The sequence below is a fragment of the Macaca nemestrina genome, chromosome 6 (assembly GCF_043159975.1).
Source record: "Macaca nemestrina isolate mMacNem1 chromosome 6, mMacNem.hap1, whole genome shotgun sequence".
Lineage (NCBI taxonomy): Eukaryota > Metazoa > Chordata > Mammalia > Primates > Cercopithecidae > Macaca > Macaca nemestrina.
This window is the reverse complement of record NC_092130.1, coordinates 138088810-138103559: the sequence shown is the minus strand read 5'-3', so window position 1 is coordinate 138103559 and position 14750 is coordinate 138088810. Positions and strand designations below refer to the sequence as shown.

The 14750-nt window shown below is 40.8% G+C and overlaps 1 long non-coding RNA gene and 1 pseudogene across 1 annotated transcript in view; both read left to right on the top strand.

Annotated features, from left to right (window-relative positions):
• LOC139363893 (uncharacterized) overlaps positions 1–7357 on the top strand; it is a 35867-nt gene extending 28510 nt beyond the window's left edge. The window contains exons 3-4 of the long non-coding RNA XR_011625043.1: positions 751–814; positions 5582–7357. This is a non-coding gene — a long non-coding RNA (uncharacterized lncRNA). The remainder of the gene's footprint in view (positions 1–750; positions 815–5581) is intronic.
• A 5404-nt stretch (positions 7358–12761) lies between these two features.
• LOC105487506 (PRELI domain containing protein 3B pseudogene) lies at positions 12762–13782 on the top strand (annotated as a pseudogene).
• Positions 13783–14750: the final 968 nt, after the last annotated feature.

Below are 14750 nucleotides of genomic sequence, written 5' to 3'. Positions count from 1 at the left end.
CACCACGCCCGGCTAATTTTTGTATTTTTAGTAGAGACAGAGTTTTGCCATGTTGGTCAGGCTGGTTTTGAACTCCTGACCTCAAGTGATCCACTTGCCTTGGACTCCCAAAATGCTGGGATTACAGGCGTGAGCCACTGCTCCCAACCATCTTTTTTAAAAAGAGAATCCCCTACTACTTGTATGAACATTAGGTTCTAGGAACTGAACCCACCCTGAACACAACTGTTTGCTTGATCACATGGAACCAACTTCTGGGAAGCCCTATCTATGACTGCTTCTAAGAATAATCCATTTAGAAGGAAAGAAAGGAGAATAATATATCCACTGTGGAAGAAATAAAACAATCCTGACAACAAAAAGGCCCCTGAGTACCCAATAGAGAGAGAACACTAATATTGAGTTAGCCTTAACAGATTTACATGCATGTAAGGTAGCATGACAGCAGCTACAAAGCTGGGCCATATCTCTTATGTTTTACGCAAAGCCTTGGGAATTATGAGAACTTCTTTTGCTGCTTCAAAAGAAAAAAGGCACACCTTGTGACAGTTTCCTGTATACTGAGAGACCCTCAGCTCATCTTGCAGGTGCTTTTTTAAAATATCTGGATGTTATTTTCCTATAGTCTTGGGAAAATTCTGGAGATCAGGCTTAATCCCTAGAGATATTATATTTCCACTGGTAGAACAAGGATTTAGAGTTACCCTGTTGAATGTAATATCACTGTTTTATTTCTTTTATGGTTTTTAGGAACAGAAACAGCACACTCAGACATGAAAAACTGTCCTGGCTTAAAGGGTTCCTTTCCTCTCAGGTGAGTAAGAAATGTCAGAAATGTCACTTCCTGACAGGACCAGGAACATCAGGATATCTGGAGGACCTTAAGAAAAGGAGAATTCATCAAATTTCTAGGTATTGCAGGCAAAGTATGATAGCAAGATCCTGGTTTGGTTTCCTAGCATCTGGACACTTTTAAAAGTCTAATTTGAGATTCCTTATGAAAATGTCCAGGTAAGCCAACTTAAAGAGAGCCTATGTGGTAAATCAGTATTCCTGCTGCACTTGTGTAAATAATTAGGCCAAGTTTAAAGAGACAAAATTTATTTTGCAAACAAATTAGTCTTATTAATACCTAGATGGTGTTTGATAGAAATGGAATAAGTATAGAGAGAAAGAGTGCACAGTGCTAGGTGGTGATAACACAGAGGTGTGGGGTTTCCCAGTGGGAAACCAGATTACCCAGATAAAGACTTGCTGAGCCTCCCTTCATGCTGACTAATTACTTAAATTATGTAAACTACACGTCCTTACCTATGGTATGGACAAAATAATGGCACCTAACCAAATGGGATAGTATAAATAAAACTCTTCGTAGAGTAGCTATCATCTAGTATTTTTTCCATAAACAATACCTAGTGTAATTTTTTAAAGTGACTAGCATTAAAATTCTTTTATTACTTTTAAATTATTCCTAAACATTTTTACTACCAAAATAATACATATTACTTTAAAAATGAAATGAGACAGTAAGGCATAAAGTGAAATCAGAACTTATACCTTCCTTTTCCCAACCTCCCAAATGATAAGTTACTACTATTTATATATTTTGGAGTATATTTTTGTTTTTATGCAAATGCAAACATGAATATTACTTTCCTTCAAAGAAATTGTATAGAGGGAGAAATAACTTGTCAGTTATTACTGTTTTTGGACATTTCCCCCTCTTTATTGGAAAATACTGTCTTCTTTTAAAAGCAGCATCCAGTTTATAGACTATATTGTATCATATAATCCATAACCACTAATGCATAAGGACTGCACTGCAGCATACGTTCCTAGAAGTAAAGTTATCATTGCTGAGAGTACCATATCATCCTCTGGAGAAACTGAACCTCTAGAGAGTTAGTTCTACTTATAGTGCAAAACAGTGCTTCAAGTTAGAGTCAGCATATTTACTGATTCTATGCAGTAACCAGTGCTATCTATGTTTCTCCAGGTTTGTCAAATTATACCTTTTCCTTTAATCAGGGTGGGCTCATAGTTGTCACAATTTGTGTACTAGGGGTGAGGGAAACTGTGGTGTTTCTCTCTAAAGAGCTCAAATTTTATCTGACCTGGTTTTCTTTTTCTTTCTCTCTTTCTTTCTTTTTTTCTTTTTTTTAATGGTGTTTCTTTGTTGCCCAGGCTGGAGTGCAGTGGCGCAAACTCAGCTCACTGCAACCTCCACCTCCCCAGTTCAAGAGATCCTCCTGCCTCAGCCTCCCGAGTAGCTGGGATTACAGGCATGCACCACCATGCCTGGCTAATTTTGTATTTTTAGTAGACACGGGATTTATCCATGTTGGTCAGGCTCACCTCAGGTGAGCCACCCACCTCAGCCTTCCAAAGTGCTGGGATTACAGGCGTTAGCCAAAGCCCCCGGCCCTGTCTGACCTACTTTTCAAAAGCAAAAAGATGAGCAATAAAAGGGCAGTTAATTAGCAAGACCTCCTTCCCTAAGATCTCATTCTAAGCTTGGGAGATAGGACAACAGACAGGAAGAAAGATGTCAGAAAAATATATGTAGGAGAAAAATGTTCTTTTGGCAGGCCTAAGACATTTTCTATTAGAATGTGCTTAGGGTCTCTCCTAGCATCTTCAGATTGTTCTGTCATCACCACCCGTGTTTACTGAAACCCTCCTCCCTTTCCCAATGCCCCCACCCCGACTCCAAAAAAAACCACACACAAGGTTAAGCCTCCTATCCAGTGTGTCCTGGAAGTCCAAGGAAGTCGCAGATACCTCTGTGGTCTGGGGATCCTAGTTTGGAATGGGAGTGGGATTGAGTTCTGGGACAAAGGTGAAATCAGACATGGTAAATCAAACACCTGGCCTGTGTTGTAGGCTAGTGGTTTAAATGTTAGGATTCTGGCATGATCCTGCTGTGGTTCAAATTTCTCATCTCTTTGACTTTCAGAAGTTAGTTTAATCCTTGTGTTTCATTTCCATTATTAGTAAAACCAGATATAATTGCAGTACTCATTATATCAGTGAGGTTAATGGGTATCCTTCCTTAAGCATAGTCTAGCACCATGTAAAATAATAAATATTAAGTAGGATTTTATTCTAATTATTCCTTTCCAGAAATTCTGGGGGCTATGTTTTACCTAGTATTAGTTCCATGGTGCGTGAAAGCTCAGACTTCCTTCTCCGGAAGCTACTTTCTAAACCCCTTTCACCTCACCTCTTTATTAACTAAGATATCCACCTCACCCTTTCCATCTTTTCCTGTCACCAACATTCTCTGTGCCTCTCTCACTGTTCTGAGGCTACATCATATCCAGAAAATAATCATCCGTCATTTCATAGTAGATTGTAAGAGCATTGCTAGTGTTCACGTTTAGTCACAGGATTTCATCCTCAATTCTGATACCTCCAGTTCGTGTTTGCTTATGAAACAGGGACTACCTGAGGGACTAATTATTTTGTTGCATGCTGGTAGGCACTGATGTGTTTTTATTTAAATACATTGATTTTCTGGTTTGATCGTTGTTCTCATAGTTGTCACCAACTTGTGGGCTCATAGTTGTTACCAACTTGTGAAGTAGGGGTGAGAGAAACTGTGGTACTTCTCTCTAAATAGCTCGAATTTTGTCTGACCTAGTTTTCAAAAGAAAAAAAAATAAGCAATAACGGTGCAGTTAATTAGTAAGACCTCCTTACCTAAGATCTCATTCTAAGGTCTGGGAGATAGGACAACCGACAGGAAGAAGGGTGTCAGAAAAATACATTTAAGAGAGAAATGTTCGGCCAGGCACGGTGGCTCATGCCTATAATTCCAGCACTTTGGGAGGCCAAGGTGGGTGGATCACGAGGTGAAGAGATCGAGACCATCTTGAAATGCAAAAATTAGCTTGACCTAGTGGCGTGCACCTGTAATCCCAGCTACTCCGGAGGCTAAGGCAGGAGAATCACTTGAACCAGGGAGGTGGAGGTTGCAGTGAGCTGAGATGGTGCCACTGCACTCCAGCCTGCTGACAGAGCAAGACTCCATCAAAAAAAAAAAAAAGAGAGAGAGAGAGAATGAGAGAGAGAGAGGGAAATGTTCTTTTGGCAGGCCTAAGACCCTAATGTTAGAAAAGAAAAAAAAAGAAAAAAGAAAGTGGGGGGAAAGAGAAAAATCATTAAACATGAAAAATTGCCAGAAATTCCCTTGTGTACTTTTTCCCTTGCCTTTAACTTTCTGGTTTCTGAAATAGTAACTGATCAATGGGGTGTGATGAGGGAATAGATAGAGAATGAATAGCCCTGAATGCACTGACAATAGACTGCTTGCCAATAACCCCTGATAGAGTTTGAATACAATTCCACAATGGGGAAAAATATTTTTAAACATATGTCTGATGAAGTATTGACATCCAGAATAAATTAACACTTTCTAAAACTCATGATCAAAAAACAACCCATTTCAAAAATGGGCAGAGGACTTAAACAGACATTTCTCCAAAGAAAACATACAAATGGCCAATAAGCACATAGAAAAAAAATGTTCAGCATCACTAATTCTTAGGGAAATGCAAATCAAAACTACAATGAGATACAGGTACCACTGCACATCCACTAGGATGGCTACCATTAAAAAAAAAAAGATAACAAGATTTGGCAAGGATATAAGGAGTTTGGAACCCCTATGCATGCACTGTTGTAGGCATGTAAATTGGTACAGCCAATGTAGAAAACAGAAAGTTCCTCAACAAATTAAAAATAGAATTACTATATGACCCAGCAATTTCACTTTTGGACATATACTCAAAAGAATTAAAAGCATAGTCTCAGGAAGGTATGTGTACACCCAAGTTCATAGCAGCATTATGCATAATAGCAAAGATGAGGAAGCAACTCAAGTGTCCATTCACATATGAAAGGATAAGCAAGACGTGGTACATATAGACAGTCAGCCTTTAAAAAGAAGGAAATGCTAACATGCTACATCACAGGTGAACCTAAGGGACATTATAAAATAAGCCCAGTCACAAAAAGAAAATACTGTATGATTCCACTTACATGGTGTACTTGGGGTAGTGAATATCATAGACATAATGTAGAATGGTGATTTCCAGGGATGAGGGAGAGGAAAGTGGGGAGTTATTCTTTAAAGAATACAGAGTTTCACTTTTAGAAGATACAAAGAGTTGTGGAGATGGATGATGACAATGGTTGCAAAGCATTATGAACTGTATGCTTAATGGTTAAGATGGTAAATTTTAAGTGTATTTTACAGAGAGAAAGAACTGGGCACCTGCTCTTGCATGCTCTTCACTAACATCCCAAATGTTCATTAATAGATAGTCGCCCCTAAGCATTTTTCTCCTGGCAGAACAGAATTCCAGTCTCTGCTCAGGACTAACAATGTGATTTGGGGAAATGATAAACTTTCTATAAACCAGGGTCCCCCAGTACAGCTTTCTCTTCATAAGCCCAGTACTGATTTTTCTTTTCATGCCCTGAGCCAAACTATTTGACTCTGTATAGCTTTCACACGAGATGATAGAATTTGATATTAATGTCATTAATTCCATTTTCATATGCAATTTGCTTCTAGGGTTAATGTCACCAGCCAGGTTCCTAAGCTATGTGGAACACCCAGGACCAGAAGAATATAAAATTGCAAAAGCTGGTGGCTCCTGAGTCCAAGAGTTCCTGGTTTTCCTGGACACAAACGATAGCGCAGCCCTTTCTTCCCCGTGTGCCAGAGGACTGGGGTTCTGCAGAAGAGGCCTGGAGGACCCAGACACTGCAAGGCCTGCGCTCAGTATATTCTGGGCCCTGTCCTCTCACCTTCTATTTCTTGTATGGCCCCCATACTCATGCCAGCTATCCTAGAACAGTCAAGAGTTCAATTGTGACCTGCTTCCTCCCTCACCCTCTTCTCCCCAACCTCCACACCACACTTCTTTGGGAAGATTTGTAAAAATTAAAGTTATTATATCCATGTAACTTTCTGTATTTCTTTTAAAATCCTTGTGCTACTAAGTTAAAGGGCTTTGACTCCTGGATCTAAAAAAGTCACCAACTCTGGCTAAATCTTAAACATTGACAGCAGTTGAAGCCTCATCTTCAGACCTAGGAGAAGAAGAAAATCAGAATAAGCTGCAGTCATGAGACATGGGTCCAGAAATTAAAACTATTCAACCCCTGTATTCCCAGAGACTATTGCAGAAGAAGTGGGTGTGTGAGCTTGTAAGGATCCATTTTAAGAGATAAAATTAGTTCAGAGTTTTTCTCTATAAATAAACAGTTGCGTTTGTTGTTGTTTTGAGACAGTCCAGCTATGTCATCCAGGCTGGAGTACAGTGGCATTATCCTGGCTACCTGCAACCTCTGCCCCGCAAGACGGGCACCTTAGCCTCCCAAGCAGCAGGGACTATGGGGGTGCACCACCCTGCCTGGCTAATTTTTGTATTTTTATAGAGACAAGATTTCACCATGTTGCCCAAGCTGGTCTTGAACGCCTCAGCTCAAGATATCCTCCTGTCTAGGCCTTCCAAAGTGCTGAGTTTACAGGCATGAGCCACCGTGCCCAGTCTATAAATTAAACATTAATATCAAAGGAACACTGATTCAAGACAAGCATGTGGGTCAGATTAACAATGTTTTCTTGGAGCATCAACACATTCCTTACTTAAAAATTATGAAAGATTATGAGAAGGTTTACAAAAATTATATCTTATGGTCAAGATGATAAAAATTTAATATATTTGTCTGTAAAATGTAATTGACTTCATCCTGTCTTTATTAGGTTTTATTGTTTGGGAAAGTAAGTCTCAAAGAGTAAAAGTTTTTGCCTTTTTGTTTTTAAAATATTTGAGCTACCACTTTGACTAAATGAATGGCTTATTTTACAATGACCTGTGATGCTATTTTGTGATATTGTGTTTTCAAGCTTTGATGTTTCACAAACTTTCCAAAATCTAAATCTAAATTTAGGGCTTTGTTCTCACTAATTTTTCTGACATTACATCCCCTGAAATCCAAGGAGACATATTTGGCTTACTTGGTATAATAAAATTATCATTATCAAATATGAAATTATGTGTAACCTTATTTGACTTTTATTTATATAAATGTGTTATTAGTATGTGTCCCAAACTTGTATGAGATTCCTGTGATTCTGATATGTCTTAGAATATGTTATGAGAACTAATTATGATTATTATATTAAATTGTTATGTACCATAGATGTAACCAAATTTCCTTGTCAAATGTGTCTTTAACCATGGTTGTTCTAATACTTTTGTCATCCACAATCATTGTTTTACTTTGATCCTTTTTTAGGGTGGTTTATAATCAGTTATAGAGCTCTGAGGACTACTTTTTCTTTTTCTTTTGCTGTTTTTTTATGAGACTGGGTCTCGCTCTATCACCCAGTCTGCAATGCAGTGGCATCACTGCTCACTTCGGCCTCAGTCTCCTAGACTCAAACAATCCTCCCACCTCAGTCTCCCAAGTAGCTGAGACTACAGGCGCACACCACACACTCAGCTAATTTTTAAAATTTTTGTAGAGATGGAGTCTCCCTATGTTACCCAGGCTGGTTTCAAACTCTTGGGTCAAGCAATCCTGCCCCCTCAGCCTCTCAAACTGCTGGGATTACAGGCATGAGCCACCACACCCAGTCTTTTAATACATTGTCTCTTCATTAACAAATACTAAGTGTCTATATTGTGCTACAAAGTGATCAAAGTTCCAGAGATAAGTGATAAACAAGCAGAAATGGACTTGCCCATAAAGTGTTTGACACAATCAGGGGCTGAAAAAAAACAAAGCAGTAAGCATGACAACAGGCCCGGCGCGGTGGCTCAAGCCTGTAATCCCAGCACTTTGGGAGGCCGAGACGGGTGGATCATGAGGTCAGGAGATCGAGACCATCCTGGCTGACATGGTGAAACCCCATCTCTACTAAAAAATACAAAAAACTAGCCGGGCGAGGTGGCGGGCGCCTGTAGTCCCAGATACTCGGGAGGCTGAGGCAGGAGAATGGCGTGAACCCGGGATGTGGAGCTTGCAGTGAGCCGAGATCTGGCCACTGCACTCCAGCCTGGGCGGCAGAGCGAGACTCCGTCTCAAAAAAAAAAAAAAAAAAAAAGCATGACAACAAATAAATAAGACAGTGTTTATGTGATAAATACTATCAAGAAACCTAACGCAAGTTAGATGGAAAAGTAACTAAAAGGATGCCATATTAGCTAGTGTAGTAAAAACAGAATTATCAGAGATACCTCCACTTTGATATGAATAATGCAATGAACAAAGCAAAGAAGAAAAAAATCTGGGCCAGGTGCAGTGCTCACACCTGTAATCCTAGCGTTTTGGGAGGCCAAGATGGGCAGATCACTTGAGGCCAGGAGTTTGAGACCAGCCTGGCAAACATGATGGAAACTCATCTCTACTAAAAGTACAAATAAATTAGCTGGGCATGGTGGCCTGCAACTATAATGCCAGCTACTCAATAGGCTGAGGTGGGAGAATTGTTTGAATATGGGAAGTGGAGGTTGCAGTGAGCCAAGATCACACCACTGCACTCCAGCCTGGGCAACAGAGCAAGATCCTGTCTCAAAAAGAAGGAAAAAATCTAAAGGTGGAGTTACCCTCATGAGAGAATATAAAGTACAAAGATTCTAAGACTAGAACAATTTTATTATGGGCTGGGTATAGTGGTTCACACCAGTTATCCCAGCACTATGGGAGACTGAGGCAGGAGGATCACTTGAGGCTAGAATCCCAAAACCAGCCCAAGAAACATGGTGAAACCCCATCTCTATACATATAAAAAATATTTTTAATTAGCTGGATGTCGTGGTGTCCGCCTGTAGTGCCAGCCACTCAGGAGGCTGAGGCAAAAGGATTGCTTGAGCCCAGGAGTTGGAGGCTGAAGTGAGCTATTATGGTACCACTGAATTCTAGCCTGAGCTACAGAGTGAGACCCAGTCTCTAAAATTTAAGGGAAAAAAAAAAAAAAAGTTGGCTGGGCGTGGTGGCTCACACCTGTAATCCCAGCACTTTGGGAGGCTGAGGCGGGCAGATCACAAGGTCTGGAGTTTGAGATCAGCCTGGCCAACATGGTGAAACCCAGTCTCTACCAAAAATACAAAAAATTAGCCAGGTGTGGTGGCAGGCACCTATGATCCCAGCTACTCAGGAGGCTGAGGCAGGAGAATCACTTGAAACCAGAAGGCAGAGATTGCAGTGAGCCAAGATCACGTTATTGCACTCCAGCCTGGGTGACGGGGCAAGACTCCGTCTCAAAAAAAAAAAAAAATTATTATAGCCATGGGCACAGAGAAAGCAAATAATAGCTATCACTGACCTAAGTGGGAGGTATCTAGACTAAAATAATCTTGTAGTCTTCTGCACAAGATGGCCTACTGGCTTCCAGGCAAACTTGATACATAATTAGATAAAGATGGAAGCTTTGATTTAGCTTTGATTGAATTGTTTAATTACAGTGTTTACTAATGTCTGACAGCAACATCTTTTAGAGAACCAGTTTGTAATGTGGTTCAGAAAATCATTCCCTGACATTCAGCCTAAAATCTGTGTCTACACTTTTCTACCAGATTTTAAGTGACTTTTATCCCATAATAAATATTTTTATGCTTATACTATTTGAGAGTGTTTTGTTTCTTTTCCTACACACCATGTAAAAATGCAACAGTAACATCACATCTAATATGGTGAGTCTTAATCCACAGCTGAGCTGTTGGAATTTAGATTAGTCCTTCTAAAGGTAAAGCTGAATCTCAAGTTTGTACAACGTAGCAATTTATCCAAGGCATGGGACAAATACTATGTAGACATTTCTTAAAAGTACCCCTAGAATGAGCTGAGGGTCTCTCAGCAGATAGCAAGATACTATTGTAAGGTGTTCTCTATTTGAAGAAAGAAAGGAATTAATCCTGCTTCCCCCTGCTCTGCTGAAAATGTATGAGATGAGGCCTAACTTTGTGGTTCTCAGGCTACCTTATATGCATGTTAATGCCAACTCAATACTAGTATTCCCTCTCTCTTCTATTTGGTACACTGGGGTCTTTTGTTGTGAGAATTGTGTTATCTCTTCAACAGTGGATATATTCCATCCTTTTATTCCTCCTAAGTGGACTGTGCTGAGAAGCAGTTATTCATATGGCCTCTCAGAAGATGGTTCGTAAGATAGACAAATCAGTGGTGTTCAGAGTGGGTTCAAATTTGTGGAATCAGTGTTCATACAGGAAGTAGGGGATTTTCTTTATGAGAGAATTACAAAAATGTTTTAGGACAAATGTTTTACAAACTCTTTGGAAGTTTGCCTTAAAGTTAAACTTTATTGGTTTGATAGTAAAGTCACCTCTGGTCATGCTTGATACAAGATTGGGCAACTAGGAAGCATAGCATTGAATATACTCGTCCCTGCCCCTCTCCTCTTTCTTCTCACTCCCACTTTGTAAGGACCACTTGTTAATAAAGCAATCTCACACGAGTGTTTATTTCAGCAATATTTTGAGGGGAAAGCCAAATAAATAAAATATGTCTCTCTGCTCACCTCATATACCTCAGTGCTTTTCCCCTGCTGTTGGAATACTCAAAAATTTACTCTGTACTAAAATTTGTTTCAGAGTCTTTTCAAAAATAGAACTGACTGAGGCCAATCTTGACTGCTGACATGCTGCAAATGAAACACGTTTCCTGTATTTGAAAAGTCTTTGGCTGAGTGGGACAACAACATACACAGAAAGGCCTTTTTAAATATTAGCAAATTTAAGTATTTATATGCACATTTCATTCATCACTCTAGTGCCCCTCCTCAGTTTTTTCATCAGGGAATATTTCTCAAAATTACAGGGCAAAATCATAATATGTTAGCATTCTGAATCAAGTAATATACTTTAAAAAATGCATCATAATCTAATGGAGCTTATCAGGAACTCGACTTGGGTCTGTTATTTGAAAATCAGTCTGTTATTGTCCACATTAGCAGTAGAAAAAATACATGATAATCTCTGAAGATACAAAAAAAACTTTTTGAAAATTCAACTCAGTTTTATTATTAATATAAAAATCATCATAGCAAATTGAAAAAGAGAGTTCCCTTAATTTGATAAAGCATATCTATAAGAAGTGTACACCTAACATCTCACCTAATTGCAAAATATTGAAAAATGCCAATTTCTTACTGAAATTTTAAAAAAACTGCCAATAACTGGATCCATTCTCTCACCCCCTACCCCACCCTATTACCGCCTGATCCAATAAAAACCCAAGGGCTTTCAATAGGGCCTTCCTAATTGATAACATTTTCACCATAATCCTTTCACTGTTTGAAGCAATAAGCAGGGCAAATAAGTGTTAATCCCCACATGATTGTATTATGTCCAACTTCCTGTACAAGACAGAATGCTATAAAAACCCACAGTCAGTGATGGACTGAGTCATTTGCTCTATTCCTAGACCAGCTAGGCCAGGTCAAGCCTTGGAAGGTTGAGGCTATGGAGTTCCATCCATCAACCTTGGAAGAGCTCTCTTGGAGGCAGGCAGGTCCAGAGCCCCACATGCCACGGGACCTGAACCCAGAGCAAGCTTGGGCCTGGGCACTGGATAACTTCCCTGTGCTGAGTCGCCATTCCTGCCAATGCCATCAGCTCTACCGGAGCTCTGCTGTGGGCTGGCTGCAGCACTGCGCCTCCACCGGGCACGGAGCCCTTCCCAGAGATGAGAGGGGCCAAAAACGGCCTCGAGACTCCCATGTCGAGGAATCAATGGCTGAAACCAAAGACGGGCTTCAGTTACCTCAAGAAGACGCAAATGCTACCTACGGCGAGGTCCAAAGCGGTCTGATGAAGCCTGGAGATGCCAGCGCCTGCGCAGGTGGAAGGACACAAGCCCATGGCGACCTCTGCAGTCCAGGCCGCCCCCGGAAGCTGCTGAAAATCCACGATTCCATCAGGAAGGAACCCGGAAAGGAGAGGAACCCCAGCCTTTCAGCAAGCCTGCGGTACGACCTGCTTCAACGAACACTGCGCTGGAAGGAGCTCGAGGCACCCCAGTGGGGACCCTCATACTGTCCCTGCGGACTTTTACGCTGGAACTGTGCCCTGCACGCACAAGAGCCTTGAGGTCTCTGCTGTGGAGATCATTCCTTAATTTGTTCTTCCCCTCCTGAACGTCCTAAACATCTTTCATTTAGAGAAACTCTCTTCATGGAATGAATAATATGCAATGTGCTGAGGAACTCACCGTTCCTGATGTACTCACAATTGTGATAGTTCTTCCATTGAAGCTGTACATGTGTTGAATAAAGCCTTTCCCTATTCTCCACCTGTGAAATGTATTTCAAGCTGGTAAATCAAGATTGGTATAGATGGGCCTGAAGCAGACAGAAAGGGGGCAAGGACCCAGCTCAGAGCCCTTTTTTTTTTTTTTTTTTTTTTTTTTTTTTTTTTTTTTACATAGTGTCTCGCTAGTTGGGTCGCTCAGGCTTCTGTGCAGTGGCGCAGTCTTGCTTTAGTCTAAATTCCAGAGGGTCTTTGAGGAGCTCTAGATACTAACAGAGTGGGAGGGGACAACTGGGTGGATCACTTGCTGGAGTTGCTTCAAAACTGCCTGTGGCCCTCCAGATGAAGGCAGGAAATAGACATTAACAGTGTTCTTTACATTAGGGGTCCCCAACCTTTGTGACACAAGAGACTGGTTTTGTGGAAGGCAATTTTTCCATGGATGGGGGTTGGGGAGACAGGGATGATTTGGCGATGACGCTGCCCTACCTCAGATCATCAGGCGTCAGATTCTCAGGAGAAGCGCGCAAAGTAGATTCCTCGCATGCGCAGTTCACAATAGGGTGGGCGCTCATGAGAATCTGTCACTTCAGACCAGCTGAGCTCGGGCGGTAGTACTCGCTTGCCTGCCAGTCACGTCCTGCTGTGCCTCAGGGTTCCTAGCAGGCCACCGACCGCCACCGGTTCTCTGCCTGGGGAGTTGGGGATCCCCACTTTAAAAGGTTTAAAGGTTACGTTGTTTTAAGGGGTGAAGGAGGGATTTGGGATGTCCCTCGAGTGAGGCCGATGGCACCCGCATACTGCGAGGCTGGCTGGGGTGCTCTTTATGGCATGGGGCATATGTAACCTCTTTGCCTCATTTTCCCCTGCGCTGCCCAGACATCTTTCGGACTGTCTGCAGCATCAAGATCTGGACTTGAGAGCACGTTTTTCAGCACCCGTGGGAAACTGTTGCAACAGCTGCAATGCATAAATACCCAAGCCCTGTGAACCCGAGCATGGTGTGGGATGACGTGTTGAACAGGCGCATAGATCCTCCGGAGAGCTGCACAGCTACAGACTTCTCCGCGCAGAGTGGGAACTGCAAACCTCTTACTGGTGCAGCAAAACCCAAAACATATGTACTAGAATATTCTGTAGTTAATCCTGTAAAGAAAACAATGGAACTTAAATCTACTAATATTTCACTTACAAATACAATTTCAGTAGATGAGAGATTTATACCCAAACCACATCATCAGGACCCAAAAAAAAACTATTTTGACTCAAGAAGCCATAATCACTGAAGAGAGGGAGCCTCAGCAGTTACCTTGAAGAACTGATGGCAAGAACGATATCTTCAAATGCTAATAAAGGCCAAGAAGCACTGAAATGGGTCATACATAAATTACACGTTAAGACTGAAGAATTGACAGCTTCCGCCAAGAGGAAGCATAAGAACTTTGATGGCAGCGGGGGCAGCAGCATTTATAGAGAATTGATAATGAACGTGTGAAGACAACGTCGAGTACCCCACGTCTCTCCAAGCTGGCAATATATGTATTTTAAAAATATAAATACGTTTTAAGTAGAATTTTTAAAAGTAGACTGATATAAGGATGTAACATTACATAAAAACAAAGAGATGCATGACCTCTAAATAAAAGGGATCATCTGAAATTCGTGTTGTTTGAAATGACTGTCTGATTTTGAGGATTCCAGTATTTATGTGAAAATTTAACGATTTTTTGAAAGCAATCTTTTTTAACGTTCATTTTAACTTCAGGGTGCACGTACAGCTTTGTTAAACAGATCAACTTTCGTCATGGGGGTTTGTTGTACACATTACTTTATCATCCAGATATGACGCTTCCTGCCCATTAGTTATTTTTCCCAATCCTCTCCCTCCTTCCACCATCCACCTTCAACAGGCTCCAGTGTCTGTTATTCCCCTCTTTGTGTCCATGTGTTCTCATTATTCAGCTCCAGCTTATAAGTGAGAACATATGGGATTTGCTTTTCTGTTCCTGCATTAGTTTGCTAAGGATAATGGCCTCCAGCTCTGTCTATGTTCCTGAAAAAGACATCATCTTGTTTTTTTTCATGGCTGCATTGTATTCCATGGTGTATATGTACTACATTTTATTCATCCAGTCTACCATTGATGAGCATTTTGGATGACTCCATGTCTTTGCTATTGTGAATAGTGCTGCAATGAACATACACATGCATGTGTCTTTATGATATAACAATTTATATTCTTTTGGGTAATACCCAGCAATGGGATTTCTGGGTCAAATGATATTTCTGGTTTTTGGTCTTTGTTTTTCACTAAGTTTGAAATAATTTACACTCACTAATGGCACATAAACAAAATTTTAACCTTTTTTTAAAGTGCTTGGAAGGTGGCATTGACGTCAAATCAAGATAGAATTCTAAAACTTTTCACACATTGGACCCCTACCTGGCTTTGGTCCCATGCCA